This window comes from Canis aureus, chromosome 21 (genome assembly GCF_053574225.1).
Source record: "Canis aureus isolate CA01 chromosome 21, VMU_Caureus_v.1.0, whole genome shotgun sequence".
NCBI classification, from domain to species: Eukaryota; Metazoa; Chordata; class Mammalia; order Carnivora; family Canidae; genus Canis; species Canis aureus.
This window is the reverse complement of record NC_135631.1, coordinates 42,266,844-42,291,649: the sequence shown is the minus strand read 5'-3', so window position 1 is coordinate 42,291,649 and position 24,806 is coordinate 42,266,844. Positions and strand designations below refer to the sequence as shown.

Sequence of the window (24,806 nt, the reverse complement as noted above, 5' to 3'; positions counted from 1 at the left end):
TGATGGCTAATGTTCATCCCATCAGATGGGAATAGAATCCTTGGGATAAAACAATGAATGTCATAAGCAGTTGTCACTTTTACCAAACCACCCTTGTCAAGAAATGGGGGCTAATTGTTACAGAGTGTCAGGATATAGGAGGCCTAATCATGGCCTGCCCAGGCACTTGTATGTCCTGGGGGTACTTGGATGAAATCAGGACAGTGATTTCTTCATCATCTGCATACTCTTTTGTGTTGCTTGAACATGTTACAGAAAACAAGTATAATTTTTATATTCAATCAAAAATGAAATCATTTTCCTGTGGGAGGCAAAAACAAACACATAAAAACATTTTGTGGATTCTTAGGTGGAAAGTAGAGGTAAAAAAAAAAAAAAAAAAAAAGGCAAGTGCTGCAGAGAAGTCCTGCTTGGCCTACAGTTGCTGAGGGAACTTCTGGGCTGATAATATTTCCTTGAACTCTGGGAAGGCCTCCTGGCTCTGCCAGTTTCAATCTCTGACGGTGCCACAGTTGGACTCACATGACAGGGTGCTGTGTCATGCTTGGCACAGCACCACCCCACATATCACCCTGCCTGCATCACCAAATCCTGCGTCTTGTTAATTTGTTTGGCATTGCCCACTAATGCTTTCACTGCTGGGCTTCAGGGTCCTACAATTGTGATTTGTATTACAACACAGGCTTCCTGAGGACTCCCAAATCACTTTTGTTCTTTGGGCCATGCCAACTCCCCTTTTAATAAAAAACAAACAAACAAAAAAAACTTTAAAGCTTATAAAATTTTTATTATAAAAATAAAACCTTAGGGAATATAGATATTTGTAAAGCTTTAATCCTTTCGCAGAAAACTTAGAAAATATAGAGGAAAAATGAAGAAAGAGACATAAAAAGGTACCCACAGCATAAAGGTAAACAATAACTTTTCCAGGGTTTTATCTACATATGTGTATGTGCATGTATTCGCAGTTGGGATCATACTACGCAGGCCTTTTATGTCAGGTCTTTTTAACTTAACATGATGTCTGAGCATGTCACCTGTTTTTATCTGGCAGGGCTGCCTTGATGAGGTATCACAGACTGGGTGGCTTAAACAGAAATCTATTTTCTCAAAGTTGTGAAGGCCAGAGGTCCAGGATCAAGTTTTCAGTGAAGTTGATTCTTTCTGAAAGCTGTGAGAGAGAAATTGTTCCATGCCTCTCTCCTACCTTTTAGTGGTTTGCCAGCAATATTTGCTATTCCTTAGCCTAACTCCAATAATCCCATAGCGATCTCCCTGTGTGCCAAATTATCCCTTTAATATGGACACCAGTCCTGTTGGATTAGGGATCCACAATACTCCACATAGCCACATATTAACCGATTGCATTTACAACAACCTTATTTCCAAATAATGTCACATTCTGTGGTACTGGGGATTTGGACTTCAACATATGAATTTGAGAGGAATACAGTTCAACCCATATAGCATCATGTAGCATTAAAGCATCCTTGAAACTTTCATTTTTATTGACAATAAAATATTTCATTGTACAAATACAGCAACATTAATTTCACCAATCCTCTTTGTTTAACATTTGACTTACTGCTTTTGTTTTCCTATTTACTCAATGCTGCTGTGAATCTTTTGGTGATTCATAATGAGATCGCTTCCATCTCAACATGAATGGGTCCACTGTGGCATTCCAACTAAAACTTAATGACCCAAACGCCTGAGAAATACAAGTAATAAAAACTATCCTCAGTCTAGTTCCTTAGCATATGTATAGAGGCAACTCTTTGTCTAAACCAGTGGTCTCTGAAGTTGAGTGCAATAAAAGGATATTTAGGGATATGAAAAAACATTAGAATTACTGTTTCAATTTTCTAGTAGATGAATTCAGTGTCTATTTTTGTCTTATAATGTTCATTATGTTAAACTAGGGTAGTACATGCATATAGTTTATAAATAAGTAAATATTTGTAGATTATGGGCAACTTTTCAAAAACTCTTTTCCCAATAAGGATTATAAATTGGAAATCATTAGTCTTGAATGTTTATTCAAGGACATTTCCCCTACAATTCCTAATCTTTTAGCTGTGAGTCACAAGCCAGAACCTAGTAACCTGCACACCTGCCAGGACATTACCTCTGCTTCTAGCTTAGGTCTCCATTCTGACTGTGACCCCAAGCCCTTGATTCCTCTCCACATGGCCTTGCCTTGGTTTCTAGGTTGGGTTCAGAAGCAAACAAACAAATAAACAAGTAAGTCACAGATGATCCTGGAGAACAGGTAGGAAGGGTTAGTGGTTTGGAATGTCAAAAGACCACTGCCCTCCTACCCATTCGATTTCCCATAAGCATCTTCAAAATGAAGAAGGAGAAAAGGACCCTACTTCATATCATCTTGAAGCTCTCCTTAAGTGATTTGCTGCTTTCCATTTATTCTCCCAGATGTTTGCCATTGAGTCACATGGGCGCACCAAGCAGAGAGACCCTCAATTGCTGACAGTAGGAAGCAAATACTTTTCTTGGTTTCTTTTTCTGATCATACAATTAGGAAGTGTGTGCCAGCTGCATTCCATGACAAGGCATCAAACAGTATGTCTGGCTCTACCAGGGGCAATGTTCAAAATATGAGTCTTTTTTTTTTTTTTTTTTTTAAACAAAGAGCCTGGAAAGATGTGAAAGAGAATGAATAGAAACTTACCTTTCTAATTGCTGGAGACCAAACTTGTCAGTCTTTTTAAGCTAACCGAAAAGTAAAATTTAAACACCAAGTTGCAATACTAAATGGAATTAGCTTGTGTTTAATGCAAATTTATATTCAGGAGTTACTTCTGGCCAAACCCATTGCTCATTGTCTCATAAGTCATGTTGGAATTCTTTTGGCTTACTGTTCCATATGGTTTTTGGGTCAAGCCTATGGAAAGCCATCAATATTTTGGGTTTCATTACTTTTGTTTCTACTTATTTCCTGAAGCAAAAAAAGTGTGGCCCTTTTGTAGAACATAGTAAAGTCATTCTCCCACTTAGAAACAGGATTCATTCTAGAAGTCTATATAAAAGTTGTTTAGGTCTAAGAATACATTTCTCTTTGATTTCTAGTTTGAGCCAGAAAAGCATTCCTGTTCAAATTTTGATGTGTAGAAAAATCATGCAGTGGTACCTGTTAAAAAAGAATTATTCAAAAAAAAAAAAAAGAATTATTCAACCCCACCCAGAGATGTTTGGGTTCAGAAGCTCTGTAAGGGGCCTGTGGTTCTACATTTGCAAATAAAATCCCCAGGTGATACAGAGGCATCAAGAAGCATGCTATAAAGGCAGTTGAACCCACAATGGACTGAAATACTAGAGATTTTAGATGAAAATAGTAAAATAAAACTTCCTAGCTGAGAGATAATATTTAGTACAATAGATTTACAAAACATATTTAGAATATTGTATAATGAAAAGCAAATTTATTTAGAGTAGGATAAAGAGGTACTGATTCATTTGTCCTCTTCACAGGTATTATTTGAGGTCCTACCTTGAGACAGGCACTCATTTAGGTGGGAGGACACAGTGGTTTGAAACAATTCATCTCAAAGTTTATAGTCATTGGAGGAGGCAGATGTTAATTAAATTATCACACTAAATGAATAAATAATCCCAAATCAAGGTAAGCTCTCTGAAGAAAAAAATGTATCATTCCCTAAAAGTGTATGACTAAGGTTGGGGGTGGGTTGTGGGGGAAAACTTTCCTGAGGAGGTGATACTTGGGCTGAGATCTCTGAATGACGTCTCAGTGATGTGTGATTTGTGGACTGGTGCAGCTGTCTGGGGCTGAGGGCATTCTAAGGGGACTGTGTGCACAAAGGTCTAAAGAGGAGGAGGCACCTCTGAGGCTGAGAAATGGGAAGAAGGCCAGTATGGCTGGAGCACAGAAGTCGAAGTGGCAAACGGCAGAAAAGACTAGAAAGGGAATCAGGGCCCTTGCAGACCCTTGTGTAATGATGTTGATCTTCAGCTTAAAATCATAAGTAGAGTAATTCTCTCTCTCTCTCTCTCTCTCTCTCTCTCTCTCTCGTGTGTGTGTGTGTGTGTGTGTGTGTGTGTGTGTGTGTGTAATGACTAGTAGCAATGTGAGCAGATTGCAAGGTGGCCAGAATAGATATAGATAATGTTTGAAAGTTTTTGCTGTGCTGTGAGTGAGATTTAATGGGCCCTTGGACTAGGGTAGAAAAGTGGAACAGGTGAAAAGAAAACAGATTCCAGAGATCCTTTGGAGGTTGTTGTGGATTGGTTGTGAGGAGTGGGTATCACAGAAATATCTTGGTCTTCTGTCTTGTGCATTGGATAATAGTTAGGCCTATAATTTAAAAAAATAGTGGAAAGGACCAGGTACTGGGGGAAAGATCATGAGTTTGTCCTTAGACATGTTGAATTTTCTATCAAAATGGAGATATTTAGGCATGAAGATGGAAAAACAAATCCAGAAGATTTGTTTACTGGAGTAGTTTGAACGGAAGGTACAAATTAAGGTTTTCAGTGTCTAGATTATTACCAAAGCTTTAGGCATAGGTAATATTGTGGGATGAGAATTTTGAGTGAAAGCAGAAGAGATTCTGGGATAAATCCTCTGGAATCTTTAATATTTATGGCAAGTAGAGGAGGAAAAGCCTGGTAAATCTGCAAAAGAGTGGCCAGATAGGTATAAAAAAGCCAAAACAACAAAAATAACCCAGGAGATTGTGGTGTCATGGAAGATGTGAGAAGGAGGAAGAGTTTTAAGAAAGAAGTAGTAGTCTTTGCTGCTAAATGCTACTGTGGGTCTAGGAAAACAAGGAATGAAAAAGAAATTCCCTGATAGATGAAAGTGGATGCTATTGGTGGACCTCACAGGAGCTGTTTTTGTGGTATTGATGGGAATAGAAGTCACTCTAGTATGTCTTGGGAAGTGAGTAGAGATGTGAAAATGGAACCGTCTTATGAACTCTTACCAGGCTCTTTAACAATTGATAGGATTAGTTTTTGTTTGCTCATTTGTTGCCCTGTTTCTATTGAAATGTGTTGTTTTCCTTTGAGGTTTCAGTAGTGGTACTTCTATTTTTATCAGCCCACCATTAGGCTTGCAAAGACAATAATTAAAAGTTTTAAAAAGCTAGAAAAAAATATAAAAAAATTCCCTTCGATACTGGACAAGAGTTACAAGAAAAAGAGAAGGATTGAAAGGGGTTTACAAAGATATGTCTACGGATAGTAATAAAAATATCAGTATATGAGAGGACTCTTAGGATACTCCTATTACGTGTGAAACACTTGGTAAAGCACTTTAAATATAATAACTCATTCAGTGATCACACGCCTAGGAGTTATTCTCATTCTGTAGATAAAAAGAATTAGGATATGGAGAGTTTGAGTGAATTGCCCAAAGTCATCTAGATAAATAGTGGTTGAGCTGGACTATAAACTCTGGTGTCTTGCATCTTCAGTCTTCATAACTAAATGAGTATGGGTTTGACAAATAGAATCAAGTGAGTTCAGATTGGTAGAAATTATAGACAAAGTGGCGGACCTGACATGGGCTGAATCCCACTGAGGTGAAGTGAATGGTAGCGTGGGAGAAATGTGAACAAATGTCCTGGAGTATGGACTACCGGTCCTGGTCCCTCTTCCTGCAGATACCCCAGGCTTTGCTAGTGATTTTCTTAGAGGACCCCCATCTCCACTGTCAGACTTTTAAGGGTAAGGATTGAAACATTCGCATCTCTCAGCATACTCAGTCTTCTTTGTATGGTGCACCATGCTGCTGCTTTAATTTGGCATAGTCTGATTCATCTTTGAGGTCTTAACTCCAGTGGTGAGATGATCAGGAAAAAATCCCTCTTGGTAACACGTCCCAAAAGTATTTTTCTCTTTTGGCACAATGTCTATCATACAATGATAGAAGCTATTATATTTATTATTGTAACTTCACAACTGAGAAGAGGGGGGCACACATAGTTCTGAGATGCTCTTCTGGATGGGCAACTTGACTATATCTGAGGGATTTTTTTTTTTTTTTTACTTCTTTGGTACTACACTTTAAGAAGGGCTGAGAGCAATGAAGGGGCTTAGAATAAATGAATTCATAATTTTATTATATGAAAAATGATGGAGGTAATTAAGGATAAAAAAAAGAAAGGGAATACTAATGATGGAAACTTCAAGAAGGTACACTTTGAATACAAATAAGTAATTTCAAAAAAAAAACAAGTAATTTCTAACAAAGCCTTTTAAAGTTGTAACACACTGCAAGGAATAATGGGTTTCTCAATCTTAGATGTGGTCAACATGGCTAAATATATACTTGATAAGTGATAGATATGTTGTAGATAAATGATTGATTCATAAGCTGTAGAGAGTAAGCATATGGAAGATGCCTGTTAAAACAGACACTCAAATATATCTATTGAACAGATGAATAAATTAGTGGAGCTGGAAGCTTTATCCAAGAGAGTCCATGATCCCATATAATTCTTCAGATCTTGGGAAAACACACTCATGTTTCAGTGACAAGAGATGGTTTGGGATCCAGGTGGGGTGCTGCCCAAAGGGACAGGTCATGTGCAGACACTGGACTTGGGTTTGGTTGGCATGGTGGCCAGGGAAGCATGAGGCATGGTGATGAGGACAACGATTACAGCCAGTTGGTCAGCTTCTGTTTTATCTTAAATCACTCCAAGCTCTTGGTGCATAATTACTATGGAAACATCAGGAAAATACATCTTTATCTTCAAGGAATATCACCATGAAAGGACAACTGACAGGGAAACTCAGGTAAACAGCCATCAGGGACAGAAAACATACATGCTTGACAGTGAAATCAACACCCATATTAAAGCTAAAGTTATTAACCCTGATAAATACCTTGGAAGGAATTTTCTAAAATTTTTAATGAAGCAATAAGAGTCAAATATATAATTGACGGTGGTTCCACCTGTGACCCTTAGCTAAATGTCTTTCAGCTTTTCTCTGTGGCTCCCTTCTTTCCTAAATGATTCTTGGGCTCTACAGGAATTTATAAATTTCTGATGTTGCTGATTAAAAGTGGTTTTCCAAAAGCCTTGTTGACATAAGTGTGATGGCTACTGAGTAAATAGTTGTCCTGAGTTGTCAAAATATGTCAGCATAACTTGCTGTAATAATAAGTTGTGAACTTCAAAGCCGGTGGGTCAACTCTCAACACATTAAATGGCTTCCTTTTTCTTCCCATGGATTTTCTTTGACATTAAATTGTCATGGTGACGGAATAGCAGCATTGCCAAATGTAGTTTTCATGGCAGGCAAAAAAAATATAAGCCACATGCAGTAAAGCAAACCATGGAAACAGTTCAACTCCACATATCCAGAGCTGACATTCAGATAGGACAAGTCTGTCTACTTGCAGGCTATATATTCTTGTGGGGTTGGCTACCATAAATGTGTCTATTTTTTTCTTCAAGATCAAGGAGATAAAGAATTAAGCAAAGAAACTTGTGGTTTATAATTCTAGAAAGGAAATAAGGAACAGCTCTCAAACCAGTGTGAAAATAGGATTAAGTAGAAATTATGATAAAGATCTCCTTTGCTGCTTATGGAATTTGCCCCGGGGCCTAATGTAACCTTTACAGATTTGAGTTTGTCTTACTGTTTGGTTCTGACCCACTCTCCCGGAGCAGGAGTTTTTTTTTTGTTTTGTTTTGTTTTTGGCAGTCATTCTTTCCTACTTGTTCTTCATCTCTCATTTCACCTGCTGCTAGGGTTATTCCTGGCTACCTACATTTGCTTTATCAGAAAGGAAAGATGAGGTAAGAAGGCTAGAACTGGAAAAACTTGTAAGATCACATAGCCCAACTTCTTCATTTTATCCATGAGAAAAAAGTAACGCTTCTAAAATTTGGTGGTTATCCCTGCCCACACAGGAAGCTAGGGGCATCACCATGGGTAAACAGCTAACACTTGTTGCAACAAGATCATACATTAAATACTTTAAAAAACGTTAGGTAACTTAATCCTTTCAACAATCTTATGAAGTAGATACTGGTATCTTGATTATTTTACAGATAAGAAGAGTTTGTGTGACTTGCTTCTGGTAAAAGCCAGGAAGTAGCTAAGCAAAGACTCAAATACTTCAAATGGTGGAGAAAGTCCTGGGGTTTCTGAGGAAGATAAAATTGTTGCAATTCTTGCATCAGCACTTAGCAGCTATGAGATGTTTGGCAGTTTACTATATCACTCAAGACTCAATTCCTTCATCTGTAAAAGAGGGTGAGATGGGATGGTTGTAAAGATTAAGTGAAATTATATATGTCTTAGCATAGTGCCTGGCACTTAGTAAAGGCTTGGTAAAGAGTAGCTATCATTTTTATTATCATCATTGTATTATTTTTTGAAGACTGATTGATTGGTTTAGTAAAAGAGAGAGTAAGAGAGAGCACAAGCAGGAGGAGACAGAGGAGGAGAGAGAATCCCAAGCAGATCCCATGCTGAACATGGAGCGTGATGCTGAACTCAGTCCCATGACTCTGAGATTATGACCTGTGCGGAAATTAAGAGCCAGATGCTTAACCCACTGAGCCACCCAGGTGCTCCTCATCATTTTATTATTTTTATATCTCAGTCCTCTGGAATCTGTCTCAGGGTTTCCATTAAACTGTTTATCTTATTGTCAAGTATCATCCAAACACCTCTATAAATACAATGCTTATGAAGTCTTAAACCATAATTTTCAGCATTGGAGCTGCATTAAGGTAAAAGTATATAGCCTCTCCAATAAAAATAATTAAATTTTTCTGTGTTTTTTTTGTTGTTCTTTAGTTTTTGAGCATCATAAAGGGTATATGTAGTTTCCAGACATCTTATGCTCACTTTATTCATCTCATTTACTGCCCATATCTGAAAGCAACTCTTCTTCATAACTATCTCCTCAATGTTTCCTTCTCCCACATTCCCTATATATAAATACACAATTATATTATCCAAAGCACCTTAGGTAAAAATGTAAATATACGATCATCAAATTTTGGAATTTACAGTTTCCTTAAAAATCATGTCATTCAGGAGTGCCTGGGTGGCTCAGTAGTTGAGCATCTGCCTTTGGCTCAGGTCATGATCCTGGAGTACCGGGATCAAGTCCTGCATCAGGCTCACAGCAAGGAGCCTGCTTCTCCCTCTGCTTATGTTTCTGCCTCTTTCTTTGTGCCTTTCATGAATAAATGAATAAAATCTTTTTAAAAAAATCATGTCATCCAGTCATTGTTGGGGTAGGATATGAGTTGAAACATGTCAATAAGGATTTATGATTTTAAGTTCTACTCCAAACAACCAGCATCATCCCAGTATGGCAGCATAAGTTATCCCGCATGCAAAATTTTTTAACCTTTTGAATAGCCAGTAATTTTGTCTCCACCAGTTCCATCAACAACTATCTACATTTAGAAATGTTAGCCTAGTTATTGCTCTAAAAGAAGTAACAGTAAGAGTGTTGATTCCCCTGGATGTAGAGTTCCATATTATAGAAAATTTCCAGATAAGATGGGTTAAAACAGCAACATTTTTCTAGTATCAGTTGTTCTAAAACTTAGGTGACTCACTATTCCTATAGATTCTGAGTCTTGTTCAGGTTGTAACAATGTCTAAAGTTACTCCAGAGCTGTAAAGCTCTGTTATGGGAGCTCCTTGCTAAGGTAATGGAAGAAGCTCATTTCAAAGCTTGGAAGCAGAGATGTGTATGTGTGTGGGGAGAAGGGAATGATACTGAAAAACACCTGGAAAGTGACTTCAAATTTTAAATTTCATGAGGTTAGGGCTAAATTATAGTGCAGAACTACTCCGCTTTTCCTTTCAATTCTGTAACTGGATGATGTTGATGATTGATTTCTTTATGCTTCTTGCATTCAAAAGAGTTGGTTAGTGGAGCCACGCACTTTATCCCTGGTTTAAGTAGAGAAAGTCACAGTAATATGGGATCAATGGTACATAATGATTTATCTTCCAAGAGATTAGAACTCAAATAAATGAATTTACTTATTTATTTATTCGTTTATGCATCCATTCCTCCCTCCAACAAATATTTGTGGAGCACACACTTTGATCCACCAAGAATTGACCAAGTTCTAAAGGACTGACTTACACAAATCAAGCAAGATAATGCTCATTCATTTTTATTTGAGAATGGGAGAGAGGGAAAGAGCACAAGCAGGGGAGGAGCAGAGGGAGGAGGAGCAGCAAGCTCCCCACTGAGCAGGGAGCTGGACTCGGGGCTCAATCCATGGACCTGAGATCATGACCTGAGCCGAAGGCAGATGCCACCCAGGTGCCCCAACACTCATTCATTTTAAGAGAGGAGCAGTCTGGGACACGTAGGCCGCTCAGCAGTTGAGAGTCTGCCTTTGGCTCAGGGTGTGATCCTGGGGTCCCGGGGTCGAGGACCACATCGAGCTCCCTGCATGGAGCCTGCTTCTCCCTCTGCCTCTGTCTCTGCCTCTCTTTCTCTGTGTCTCTCGTGAATAAATAATAAAATCTTTTAAAAAAGAAAAGAGAACAGTCTTTTCTAATCATTAGAATGCTTGGGCATGCCTTCCCTGAGACAACCCAAATTTCTCAGAAGATTGCTTGGACAATGAAGAATCAGAACAATGATTGTCATATGTTTTTGTTTGTTTTATCAGACTACGGAATAGTCTGAAATACATACCTCTGCTATAGCAGCAATGATTACATTCAATTAATATCTATTCCATGAAACTCATCAAGTAGGTGTTTTAAGTCTAACACTGTATAAGGTACTAAAAAAAAAAGTACCATTTATTGAGCACTTACTATATATACTACTCAATTTTACAGATCCAGCAATTTACGTGTAGAGGAGTTATGTAAGTCAACTGAGATTATATAAGTTTCCTTAGCTGTTCCTTCCACAGCTTAGTGATGTCAGATAGCCTTCCTCTCTTTAGTGCCTCTCTTTACCCAGTGACATCAATCCTGAGTTATCAGCAAATTGCCAGTTAGTCTCTAACTTTTAATATCATAGGCTTTTATGCTCTCATTTCCTCAAGATTAAAGACTTGAAACGAAAGACAAATAGAGCTGTGTTTGATATAAAATAAGGCTGCTATTACAGATTGAGCACCAGTAGGCCTTGGTGTTTATGTTCTGTTTCACAGCGGCAATGAATTAGCCAGCCATTCCTTCTGTCTTCCTCCTCCTCCTACCCCCCTCCTTTTCTCTCCTCTCTTTCTCCAGAAGCAGGTGTCTGCAAGATGGTTGGGAAAGATTGCACTTAGAGGTATGGCTTGGGAAAGGAAGGTTTTCCTCTGTGTTGGGCTTTATGTGAACAGAACACCATGATCTTCATAGCAAGTTATCCTTTTTAAAAATGCTAGGTGACTGAATGTGCACATGTTCTGCTAGGAGAGTCTTGGGAAGGGAGCCAGAGGGCAGCAAGTGTGGGGAGGGGAGCATCATAGGCTAGGTCGATGGGAGACTGGACTTTGTTAATGAGTAGGAAGCACTGGTCAATGTGTGAAACATAAAGATCCTGTTGACCTAGGCAAATAAAAGCACAAGACTGGCTGACACAGAGGACTTAAGAGGGTGAGAATATAGAAAATCAAATGTAAGGTAGAAAAATATAAATACAACCAAATTAAAACATTTAGGTGTGCCATTCTTGATTTTGGGGTTATGAATTTGAGCCCCACATTGGAGGTAGAGATTACATTTTAAAAAATCACATTTAACATTTACATGTGAAGATGTTCTACAATTAAGAATCATTGTAAGATGTAAAATCATTTTCATTGTCTTGTTAATGGAGATAAAAATATTGGTAAGAAAAAAGTTGCAAAATAGTATAGATTGTACAACTGAAAAACACATATTTGAAGAAGGCTGGTTGTAATGTGCTATTGGTGACTTTCATTGTGTGATGATATTTTGGGTGAATTTTAATTTCTCCATACACATTTGTATTTTCTATAATACAGTTATATTATTTGTATTTTTAAAAATGTTTTTAAACAGCAGGGCCCCCAAAATAAGAATTTTGTCAGTGATTCTATACTAAAAGCAGGAAGCAGTTTATAGCTGTTAAAATTTGGCCACTAAAGACATGGGTTATTTTGGTCTCATGACAGATGTTTATGGAACAGGATGTCCCAGCCTCTTGTAAGTCAGACCGGCTGACTTTGTACTTTGCACACTGTAGTCTCCTGTGGGTATGAAGAAAATCAAAGCTAAAAAGGAATTTAATTTATCACGCTGGTGAAGAAGTGCAGTGTACCTGGAAAATGGATGTTGTGAGAGAGTCTAGTCTCCAGACAGTGGGGAAGCCAGAGAAAACGCCAAGAAGTTGTTGGCAACCATACTGGTCCGTCGCCTACCCTGCCGCTTCCCTAGCTCTGACAAAACTGGAAGAATTAAATTCCTTTTCAACTTCTCCCAGTCCTTTCACTACTCCTGATCCCCTGTCCCATCAGCCAAAGCAGAGCATTTTGACTAGGATTCTTTGATTGTCATTAAGATGAAAAAAACGTTGATTTTAATCACTCTCTTTTCCAGTGGTCACCATTGACCCTTGCCCATCCCTGTGTCATCACGGAGCCTCCCCATCAGTTCTGAGCACATTGAATTCTGTCCTGACACCTTTGCAAGGGCTCAGTAACTTCTGTCAGGGTTCCCCTTGGCGTGCATGTTGCAGTAGTTTCCTCATGGCACCAGTTCAAACCATTGAAACCATTACTGCCTCTCCTATGCGTTGCTTCCTTGCCTCAACCCTGCTTCCTCCTGATGCTCCGCTCTTATGCTAAAGTTTTCTTTTATAAACAACCGCTCATGCCACTCATCCCCCCAATATCTAATACCCTGTGGTCTTCTATGGGATAATCCACATTCTTACACACGACCTCAAGTTAAATTCCCATCTCTTTCCCCACACCACCTCTGTCTCAGAGACTAGCCCCTGGGAACTCCAGGTTCAGCCCCAATCAATGTGTCTGGTCCAGAAGGAACATATTCTCTTTCTCTATGCCTTTGCTAATGTTGTTCCCTTTGCCTGGAATAATCCCCTGTCTTTCTCAGCCGAAAAAAATGCTTTTGATCTTTAAAGCCTCACCTCAGTTGTTAGTTCCTCCTGGAAATCATAAATATAGCCAGCAAATTTGTAGTTGTTCAAGTATTTTTATTTGCTCTGAGAGCACTTGATTCCTATGTATGATGTCACTTTTACCACTATCGTATAATAATTCAAGGGTCCTCGTGTGGAAAATGGAAGTAATGGCAGTATTTTCCTCAGAGGGCTGTGGGAAGGACTGAGTGCACGATTGCTGTATCACAGTCTCTCTGAGGCAGGTTCCTGTAAGCTAAAGAAAGAGCTGCACAGTTAGTAGAGTGCAGGGAACAGGCCATGAGGCAACAGGTCTTTGAGAGGTTACGAGTGAACAAAAGCCACAATTAAGCAAAATCCAAAAGATAAATGCAGTAAAATGTGAGGTAATTCATTGATAGTAGAAGAAATAGTAGGCATGCATGGAGGAACCCAGGGCCCTGCAAGCAACTAACTTGTCACCTGCGCTCTGGTGGATCCTGGATGCTGTCTGCTTCCCAACCTACTTTCCTGACCCCTACTTTAAAAATTTTTAAAGAATTTCAAGACAGCAGCCATACTGTATTAAAGCAAATGAGTGTCTATTTCTTGCAAATATAATTTGACGAATATATTCCTCCTTTAGTGGTGCCTGGGTGGCTCAGTCAGTTAAACATCTGCCTTCAGCTCAGGTCATGATCGCATGGTCCTGGGATCAAGCCTCAAGTCATGCTCCTTGCTCAGCAGAGGGGTCTGCTTCACCCTCTCTCTCTGCCCCTGCCTGGCTTTTGCGCTCTCTTACTCCCTCTCTTTCTAATAAATATTTAAAAAAAAGAAAATATTTATCCTTTAAATCTTGTTCCCCTTCATTTGTAACTAATCTGGATTTGAAGTGGAGACAACATGTGGTTTCTCTGTAACTTTCAAGGTATTTTATTTGTAACCTTGGGACACTTAGCACTTTCTCTCCTGCTATGATACATTCTGGCATGCCTTATCTCTGAAGAGTGAGTTAGTTTTTTTTTGTTTGCTTGTTTTTTGGTTTTTCTGGGTTGTTGTTTTTTTGAGGGTTATTTTATTTTATTTTATTTTATTTTTTAATTTTTATTTATTTATGATAGTCACAAACAGAGAGAGAGAGAGAGAGAGGCAGAGACACAGGCAGAGGGAGAAGCAGGCTCCATGCACCGGGAGCCCGACGTGGGATTCGATCCCGGGTCTCCAGGACCACGCCCTGGGCCAAAGGCAGGTGCCAAACCGCTGTGCCACCCAGGGATCCCTTTGAGGGTTATTTTAAAAGTGGGTCTATGTCTGATTTATCTTTGTTACTTCCAACCTGCTTATATCCAGCTCACTTGGTTATACTAACTAGCAAAGAGATCATCTTCTCTCCTGTTTCAAAGCAGGTTACCAGGAGTAATGAATTATAGAACCAAAGATAAGGCTGGATTATCTTGGGATAATTCATTGCACAAAATATCCATCCCCCTGGTGTTAGACTTACCACAGCTAGGCATGTCTCCCCAGTAGGGGAGGAATAGCATTCCTTGTGATCACAGAATCCTTGCTCATAAATATAAGTTCAGTAGTTACAAAAAAGAAGCTTTTGGGGCCTTTGAGTTGGTAAAGTAAGCTTTATAGGTTATATCACGTTTATTAAATACTTTGCTTTGTGCCAGGATCTGTACTCCGTACTTTGCCTATGTCAGCTTCCTTCACCTGATCTCATTGTGAGCACAGAAGGGAGGCGCCATTGTGCCCTTGGGGCAGTAGAAAGAACCAAGGCCTGGAGCACAAAGCACACTGGCCAGGGTGATAAAAACAGCAGATGGCACAACCACAAGCCATTGTCCACACGCTTAGCATCTACTCCTTATTGCTTCATCAGATTTTGCTAAACCTGTGAGAGTGGCTAAACCTGGCAAAACAGTGTCTACTGCTCCTTCTCTGCTTGCGTTGAGACCTTTATCCTGAAGCACTTCAGGGACTGACACCTCCCCCACAGGTATCCTTTGCTAGCATGCTTTCCCATCACTCCTGTTATTCAAAGAAAAAATTCTATGCCAAACTCAGTAGGGACTCCTAGTATTTCCTTAAAAAGAGAAAGTTCAGAACATGCTTTTAATCAGAAGCACAAAGCATAAAACCTTTCCTATAGTAGTGACAGAGGAAAATGGACAGTCATTCCAAAGGGAAATTTTCCTCAAACCTTGCATTGTGTTTGTAAGATCCATGGAAGTTTTGTGTTTTCCATATTGCGTCTACTTTGGTATTAAAATGAAGTAATAATTACTTTCATTGAATTTGATTTCAGAATAAATCTTATTAAATTATTTAACTCTCCATCCCCACCCCTCCCAAATCTCTCAGTAAAAAATGTAACTCTTAGAGCATGTGCCATTTGTCCTGTGGTTCGTATATCACTTACCACTGAATCCTGTACTTTTATTAATTGAAAAGAAAGAAATTAATAAGAAATTAATACACTCGGTTAAAGGCAGAATTGGGGCACCAGAGAGAGAGAGAGAGCGTGAGTGATGGCGGGGAAAGAATTGTCTTCCCTGTGGGCCTTAGTTCACACTCTGAGGCCTGTTTTCCTGGAGATGCCTCTCCAGGTGTCAGAATAGCATGTTGAGAAGGAAGAGCAAGATAGATACTAGTCCTACTGTCTGGGCCATTCAGCACACACTGACACATGGATTGGAATTGGGTAGTCATGCTTAAAAAGACCACTGAGGGACACCTGGGTAGCTCAGCGGCTGGGCGTCTGCCTTTGGCCCAGGGCATGATTCTGGAGTCCCGGGATCGAGTCCCACATCGGGCTCCTCGCAGGGAGCCTGCTTCTCCCTCTGTCTCGCATGAATAAATAAACAAAATTTAAAAAAAAAAAAAAAAAAAAAAACACTGACATGTGAAAGATGTCTAAAGAAGGGACTCAAAACCATGGCAAACAATATTAGCCAACACTATTGAATCACTAAAAATAAGCTAGACATTTCATAATTTAAAATATGCTTAAAATATATTTAAAATGACCTATTTGGGACCCCTGGGTGGCTCAGTGGTTGAGCGCCTCCCTTCAGCCCAGGGTGTGATCCTGGAGTCCCAGTTTGGAGTCTCACATCAGGGTCCCTGTATGGAGCCTGCTTCTCCCTCTGCCTGTGTCTCTGCCTCTCTCTCATGAATACATAAATAAAATCTTTAAAAATAAATAAAATGATATATTTTATATATTTTTAATTGAATATATGTAGCAGCCTTTTTGAGGTATTATCTAAATTTTACAGATGAGAAAATTGTAGCTCAAAGAGATTGAATAGCTTACCTGAGGTCCCATACTAACGGCTGCTAGATGTTGTGGCAACATGGTTGGTTGCCTATTTAGTGTTCCCTCTTTTCTTGCTAATAGAGTCTGATTAAGTTCATCCTCCTCTAAGAGACCATGTCTTTCTAAAGAGGCTGAGTCCCTCTCCAGAGCCATTGGGAGTAAGGGGAATGATGAGCCCTGATCAGTTTAAGCATCTCATCATCCTTGCCCTATGATTAAGGTAGGCCCTGGCAAGAAGATGTGAGGAGAAGTCAGGGATTAGGTTTAGGGAAATATCTCCTTGCTCTTTTTTTTTTAAAGAGTATGTATGTATGTATGTATGTATGTATTTATTTATTTATTTATTCATTCATTCATTCATTCATTCATTCATTTAGGGAGTGTGAGTTGGGGGAAAGGCAGGCAGAAAGAGAAAGAAAATCTCAAGCATACTCTGTGCTCAGTGCAGAGCCTGACAAGGGGTTCAATCCCATGACACTGAGATCATGACCTGAGCCAAAACCAAGAATCTGCTGCTGCTTAACCAACTGAGCCACCCAGGCACCCCTCCCCTTGCTCTTTAAAAGAGGCACATAAAGGGACATTTCTTATTCTGCTTCTGGGCATTGTCATCTTTATGTGGCACTGAGACCTGTGGTGGTCATTGTAAAGGATCCAGATGACATTAATTGCTCTCAGAGGCTTTATCATTCTATCTCTATCAGCAGATAGGGTAATAGCTGATTCCTCTGATCCAGCCAGGAATTAGGCAGAGTTAAGACTGGTTGCAGTTTCTCAAAGGTTCTGTCCACCTCTAATTTTCTTCTGTATACAAAGGATAATTTTTAAGATCTTTGAACCAAGAGCCTAGTGTGTTCACTGGGGCACTGTCCCCTGGTGGGCTTGAACTTGAATCCCCACACACATCGCAGGGAGACTGCAGAACACCCCATTCAGCTTGTTAGCAGGTTTCTTCTTGGCTTTTAGCCTAATGCCCTCTACAGAACCAGAATTTGACAAATGTCTTGGGGAGAGGCTAGCCTATGCATTAGGCTTGGTTCTCTGCGTTTCTGTTACTACCTGGCCATCAGCCCTTCAAGTCTTTGGTTTTGTCTCTCCACGAGACCACCGAAGGTCTCTGGTTTTTCTGTCCCCCAGCAGTGCTCCTGTGCTTAAGCAAAGTCCAGGTGCACAGCCTCCTGCCCTGAGCCCAGATTTGGCAAATATCTCCCAGAGCAAAAGCGGCTGCAAAAGTCAGCTATCATGCTGTATCAGCAACTCTTTGATGCCTTGACTCGTTAGAGGATTTTTGAGGTTTACCTCTTTTGGTTTTTTTCTCGGTGGGATCATTGGCCAGCTGCAAGCTTGGCCATGCCTTAGAAACAAGTGACTGTTGGGATATTAAAAAGTAGATGCTATAAAATGATAATCTTATAAATTTTTATTATAAATGTTTTTAGTTGCACAGAAAACTTGAAAGAATGGTAAATCCTATGTCTATCGCTCACATTGAAAAACCATTGCCCTTTTACTATATATGCTCTATCACCTCTCAAACTTTTGCAGAACGATTTTAAAGTAATTTGCAGTCTTATGACATTTCCATTACAAACAATTCAGCAAATATCTTCTAAAAATAACAGTATTTCCTTATGATACCGTATTGCACCCCAAAATATAAACAATATATAAAAAGATAAACAAATATATAATTTGCTAACTAGTCTATAATACAACTTTCCATTGTCTCCAAAAGACCAACTATAGCAGTTTCTTCTATGATAAAACCATGCATGACTTATGATGTTTCTTTTAATCTAGATTCTTTTACTCATGACATTAACCATGTGAAGATACTAGACCAGTAGAGTCAGAGTAAATATTTTTGGTAAGGACACGACCTAGGTAATCTGCATAATTCATACTGTATCGTTTCAACAGGCTTGTGCTCTCTCACAGCTTCACCATTAATGATACTAATTTGATCATTAGAATAAGGTGGTGACAGATTTCTTCCCTTGTACACTTATGTTTTCCCTTTGTCATTGCCAGGTCATCTCACACTGCAGATATCCTATTCCCCACCCCCAAACTTTTACTTAATGGTTTAGTATTTATTGATGATTCTTGCCTAAATATATCTCATTGAAGTTTGTCATATGGATAATTTTCTGCTTCTGACATTTCTCCTTCATTCATTATTAGGCATGTCTGTTTCAAGACATTTTTAAAAACCTCCCTTTGTCAATTGACAATGCACTATACTTCCTTCCAGTGATGGAGGATAAATTCTAGTTACCCTTAAATTACTGATTTTCTTAATAAGAAGATGACCTATCATCTTTAATGCTGGCAAATAGGTTAATTTCAGGTTTTTTAAATTTTTACTTATTTTTTTTATTTCAGATTTTTTTTTATTTCTTCAAACTTATTTATCAGGAGTGACTTAAATAAAAAATATAATTGAGTCCCATCATCATGGAAATGGCTTTAAGAGAAAACTGGTCAGGTGAATACTATTACTTCCCATTTTCAGCCAGTAAATAGTTGCCGTTGATAAATAGCCAACAGTCTGTCAAGAATGTTTAACATATATGATACAACATACCTGTTCACGAGGGGCAAAAACTAGGAAATAAGTTACTCAAACTTCTTGATTTCATCATACAAGGCAACCACAAAAGTACCACTCATGCCTCTCAGAACCTTGGTCAAGGCACCCATGAAAAAAGTTTTGGCTCCTTCATCAAGAGCAATCTTCCTCCAGCAGCAGTCAAGCGTGCCTGTATATACATGATGTCAGTTCCTTTGTGCCCTGACTGCACCATCACATCGTAAGGCCACAACAGTATTGAATGGAGAGGAAGTCAACCCAGCAACCGCTGTGACAGCTTGTGCGATCATCCAGCTGATGGAGATGGAAGTATCCTTGGGATCTAGAAGCATTCCCTTTGCAGTGTCACAGATCTGGAATTGGCAGCTCGGTAGATGAGAATATCCTGCACAGATATGTTAAATTTGCTATAGGCCCTTAATTCCACCAGATTTGTAGATCTTAATCAGGCAGTCACCGAGGCCTCTGCATTTCCTTTCAGCTCCAGCTTTGCCCACATCCACTGCTAGACTGGTAAGGGCAAGATCAAGAGGATACACAGAACACAAAGATGTGGCCCCAGTGGCACCAACCCGATGCCAGATTCCTTGCATAGTGCCAGAACTGGGCTCTCTTGGCCACACCCAGGAAGATTTGCTTGTATCCATCCCTGAAGGCAAAGTTGAGAGCCTGAGCAGGGAAGTATCCATTGACATTGGCCAACTTACCAGGCAGGACGGAACTCGGTGCTCTGTGGGGTTATGAACCAGGTAGTATATATGCCCTTGTATTGCTTCTCTGTGGTGAGTTGCTTGCTGGCATGCTACATCTGCAGCAGCAGCTTGACCACCAGCACTACCATGGTCTTGTTGGTGGCAGCGGCCACTCCATTAGCCGGGAAGTCCTTGGGGAAAGGCACAGTGGCATCTGTCAGGTTGAAAGGAAAGAGGAGGTGGGCAAATGTGGGACTGCAGTAGGAATTGGCTGTGACTCTGGGGCTCTGGAGTCTTTTGTTTTTTAATATAAGCACAGACTTGTGGATTTTTTAAAAAGATTTTATTTATTCATGAGAGACACACACATACACACACACAGAGAGAGAGAGAGAGGCAGAGACATAGGCAGAGGGAGAAGCAGGCTCCCTGCAGGGAGCCAGATGTGAGACTCGATCCCAGGACCCCAGGACCATGCCCTGAGCTGAAGGCAGATGCTCAACCGCTGAGCCACCCAGGGATCCCTTAAATTTTGATTCTTAAACAAGTAACTCAATCTGTCTACTCCTCATCCATTAAGTAAAGGGTTTGGATATCTCTGCATTCCTTCTACTCTTCCTAAGTCACGTTGACTCTGCCTCTCAAATAAATTCCACAGCTGTTGCCTCCTCTCCACCTCACTGCAGAGTTCCTTACCTGAACCACCACAGCGTGTCGTCTTGCAATTTCTCAAGTCTTTTCTGTGCTCCATGCTGCTGCCGAAGGAACCTTTCTTTTTTAAGATTTTATTTATTTATTCATGGAAGACACAGAAAGAGAGAGAGGCAGAGACAGGCAGAGGGAGAAGCAGGCTCCATGCAGGAACCCGATGTGGGACTCGATCCCGGGACTCCAGGATCACACCCTGTGCCAAAGGCAGGCGCCAAACCGCTGAGCCACCCAGGGATCCCAGACTTGTGGATTTTTATTTATTCAATCTGTTCAATGAATTACAGTCCTTATTCTTCTTGATATTTAAATTAGGCCAGATATTGCCAGTAATGGCTCCTCTCAGTTGGTTTGTGTCATATTTGAGCACTCCTGTGCTTTCTATGCAAGAAGATACTCTGCTCTCACCTTGTACGTAAACCATTTCTCCAGAAAGTCCTGGTTTCTTTAGCTGGGAAATAGCATATGGAAATCAAAATGATTGGACTAGTGATGCTCATTACTAAAGGATGATACTGCATCAAGGGTAATGGACAGTGATCTACCTACATACCTTTAAAAAAACCCATTAATTTTCATTGATATTTCAAATTAACATTTAACATTACAATTTTTCTTTGTTGATGTTCTATTTGTGTACCTTTTTATTTCCACTGAAAATCTGGGTCCCTAGTCATTTATTTCCTAGTTTTCTCTGTACCACAAAACATAAAAAATTTCAAAATTACAATACCACTATTATTAAATATTGGAATATAGTCTAAAAATAAACAGTCCTATGAAGTAGTCTTTTTTTGAAGTATTTTTCTGATATAAGAATGTATTTTCTATTTGGCTTGTTTTCAATTTTTTTGGTTTGACTTTTTTTTTTTTTAAAAAGTTTTATTTTGCTTTTGATCATGTAAATGTTTTAATTGCCTCCGATTCATCCCATTGATGAGGGAGAGGTTCTCGCCCTAGGATTAGGGCAATAACCAGACACGTAATACCTGACACTGGACCAATAAGATAGATAGCAGTTTATTAGACACTTATGCTCCCAGCATGGGGGAGAAGGGAGGAGGAGATCCTACTTCATGCAGGGTCACACCAGGGCTGTTTTCAAGAACAGAGTGAACAGAAGAGCTGTGGGAGGCAGGCTTTTGTAGTATCAAGAGGATGGGCTGCCCCCTGATTCCTGCAGAGGATGTGACTGACTCCTGCAGGAGGATACGATTGGCTCCATGGAATCATTCTGTGAGCCAGCAGAAAACAGAAACCCTGTGCTCAGGATACATAAAAACAGTGCCCGGTCCCTTTGAAAAAGAAGGTTTGTGAGGCTAGAGGCCCTGATATCCCCAGGAGCAGAGCAGGGAGGAAACCTCAGTTCAAGACAGTCCTGATTTTACCAGATGTCAAGGCCGCACATCACATCAAGCCTTAATTTAAGTCTTAGACTGCAGTAAAATATTTATGTGACTCAAGCTCGAAACCGTATAAAATGGAATCCTTGGAGTATTGTTTTTCCATTTTTCTCCCTTCTTCTCTATCTCTCACATGGATAAGCCTATTTTCTTAGATTCTGACTTGTTTTTCTAGTATCTCATTTTGAAAAAAATAAGCAAATGAGCAGATCTCTCTCTTTCTACTACTTATCATCTGTCTGCCTCTCTGTCCCCTTCCTTTCTAGCTCAAAAGAAGCATACTCATCTCATTCTGCATTTTGCTGTTCTCAGCAGAAACACTTTGTATTAGCACATAGAGATCTTTTTATTTTTTTACAGCTACGTTGCACAGCATTGTGTGGGAGCAACTATAGTTTATTCAACAAGTTCTTTATTTTAGTAGGTGTTTGAGTTGTTTATAATATTTTGATAGTATACGTGGTGCCACCATGAATAACATTGTGCATGTATTATTTCCTTTATGATGGTATATCTTCCTGGTACAGTCTAAAAGTGGGATTACTCTGTCAATTCATGTAAAATGCTGTTAGGGATTGCCAAATCCCTGATCATGTGGAGTTGTACTATTTTCCCAACAGCAGTGTATGCCTCTTTGTGCCCTTACCCACTATGTATTTTCAAACTTCTGGATTTTTGCCCATATAAGAAATGTCAAATCAGTGAAATCTTATATATATTTCTCATGTGAATGAGATTTATGGATCTTCTTGTGCATTCAATTGCTATTTACATTTAATTTTCTCTGATCTGTTTGTTCTGGTTTTTTGCCTAACATTTTAAAAAGATTTTATTTACTTATTCATGAGAGACACACACACACACACACAGAGGCAGGCTCCCTGTGGGGAGCCTGATGTGGGACTCAATCCCGGGACTCTGGGATCACGCCCTAAGCCAAAGGCAGATGCTCAACTGTTGAGCCACCCAGGCATCCCTTGCTTAACATTTTTAATAGATTTTTGGTCCCTTTCCTCTACATTTTTAAGAGCTCTTTATATGTTAGGGAGATCAATCCCTTTTTGTAATATAAGTAGAAATATTTACTCCTCGTTGGACATTTTTCTTTTTCATTTGATTATGCTGTTCTTTGCTATGCAAAGTATTTTAAGTTTTAATATATTGGAGCTTAAAACTATTTTCCTTTATTTTTTCTGAATTGTCCCCCATGCCCTGGTAATAGATAAATTCACACATGTTTTCTTGAAGTACTTGTATGGTTTGATTTTTTGCAGTGAGATCTCTTTGATAGGTTGGTTTGTTAGTTTGTTTGTTTTTAGACAGTGTGTGTGTTTGTTGGTGGTGGAAGGAGCAGAGGGAGAGAGAAAGAGAATCTTAAGCAGGTTCTACACCCTGAGCCCAGTGAGGGCCTCAATCTCATGACCTTGAACTCATGACCTGAGCCAAAATCAAAAGTTGGACATTTAACTGACTGAGCCACCCAGATGCCCCTGGCAGGTACTCTTTGAGGGTTGTAGCCCCTTGATAATTTTCTCTATTTCTTTTCTAGGATTTTTTTCTCTTTGACCTTTACTGCATTCAGTTTTGATGAGCCCTGTTTTCCTAGAAAATTACCCATTTCATCTAGGTTTTCAAATTTATTTCTTTAAAATTGTTCAAAAATAATCTCCCATGGCTTTTAAAGTTTCCTTCTTCCAATAATGATTTCCCTTTTATCATTTCTTATTTTGTATAACAATGCTTTTTCCCTTTATTTTTTTGAATAACTAGTTAATAGTTTGCTTATTTTGTTGATTTTTGCAAAGAACAGGCTTTTTAAAAAAGTAATTATAGCACTTTCTGTATTTTAACTTACTGATTTCTCCACTCAGTCTTTTTTCAAAGCCAAGAAACAAATACACAAACCTGCAAATAACCAATTGTAGGAAGACTTTCCTTGTTGGAACAGGAAAGCAGACTATATCCATTAGCGAGATCCCTTGCTCTTCCCCCAAATTCTGCCTTTGTTATATTATACATCTATACATTGGACTTCAAAAGCCTGCTGGTCCATGTAGCTGAACCATAGGGAGTCCCATTTTTCAAGCCTCCTCTAGATTTTGCTGACTTCTCAATGATTATAGGTTTAATTAGTCTCTTTCTGTTCATCTGCTTGCTTCACAAGAAAATAAGGCAAGAACTCCAGGGGCCATGGGCTTAGGCAGAGTAACTTTGATCGTGGGGGGAGGGGGGGGTAAAAGCCACATACCAAGAATAGAAATTACTTTCTACACGCATGTCCTTCCTGATCCCAAATTTGAGTCAGCCCATTGGGGATTCTTAACCGTTACCTAAAATAAATGAGCTCTGGAATAAATGGGTCGGGGGCTGAGAGGATGTATATCCGGGACACATGGACATTGTGCCCCCAACTGGTTTCCCTACCTCTCATTCCCCTCCTCTCTATGCAGGCCTCTGCTCTTTTTGTCCACCTTCAGTGCACCAGATTGTTTGAAATTCAAACTCAGTGAAGCTATTTTTAGTTTTCTTGCTGGTAAAGTTTTGTAAGATTTTCTTTTTAAAGTTTTATATGGAAAATTTTAATCATGCATAGAAGTCAAGCAAGTGTAGAATGAATTGCACATACTGACATAACAAACATCAACATCTGTCAATCACATTTTGTCTTCCACCTTACATCACATCATATCACCTATGAATTTTTCAGAAGTCTCTCCTTAAGTAAATATACTACCAAAAATGCCACTTTCATGTTTAACAAAATAATAACATCACATATTACCCAGTGAATATTTCATTAATTGCCTCAAAAGTTCATTCATGGCATTTTAATTGAATCAGGATCCAAAGTCCAAACTTTTAAAAATTTCCTTTTTTTAATTGAAGTATAACTGACATATAACATTATATGAGTTGTAGGTATACAGCATGATTCAATATTTGAATATATTGTGAAATGATTACTACAATAAGTGTAGTTAACATCTATCATGAAATTAGAAAAAAAATTTTTTTG

General features: G+C 39.2%; 1 long non-coding RNA gene and 1 pseudogene across 3 annotated transcripts in view; one reads left to right on the top strand and one right to left on the bottom strand.

Moving 5' to 3' along the window:
- Positions 1-24,806, top strand: part of LOC144292966 (uncharacterized) — a 412,082-nt gene that overhangs the window by 273,504 nt on the left and 113,772 nt on the right. The gene's annotated exons all lie outside the window — the stretch shown is intronic.
- On the bottom strand, positions 18,849-20,430 carry LOC144293127 (ADP/ATP translocase 2 pseudogene; annotated as a pseudogene).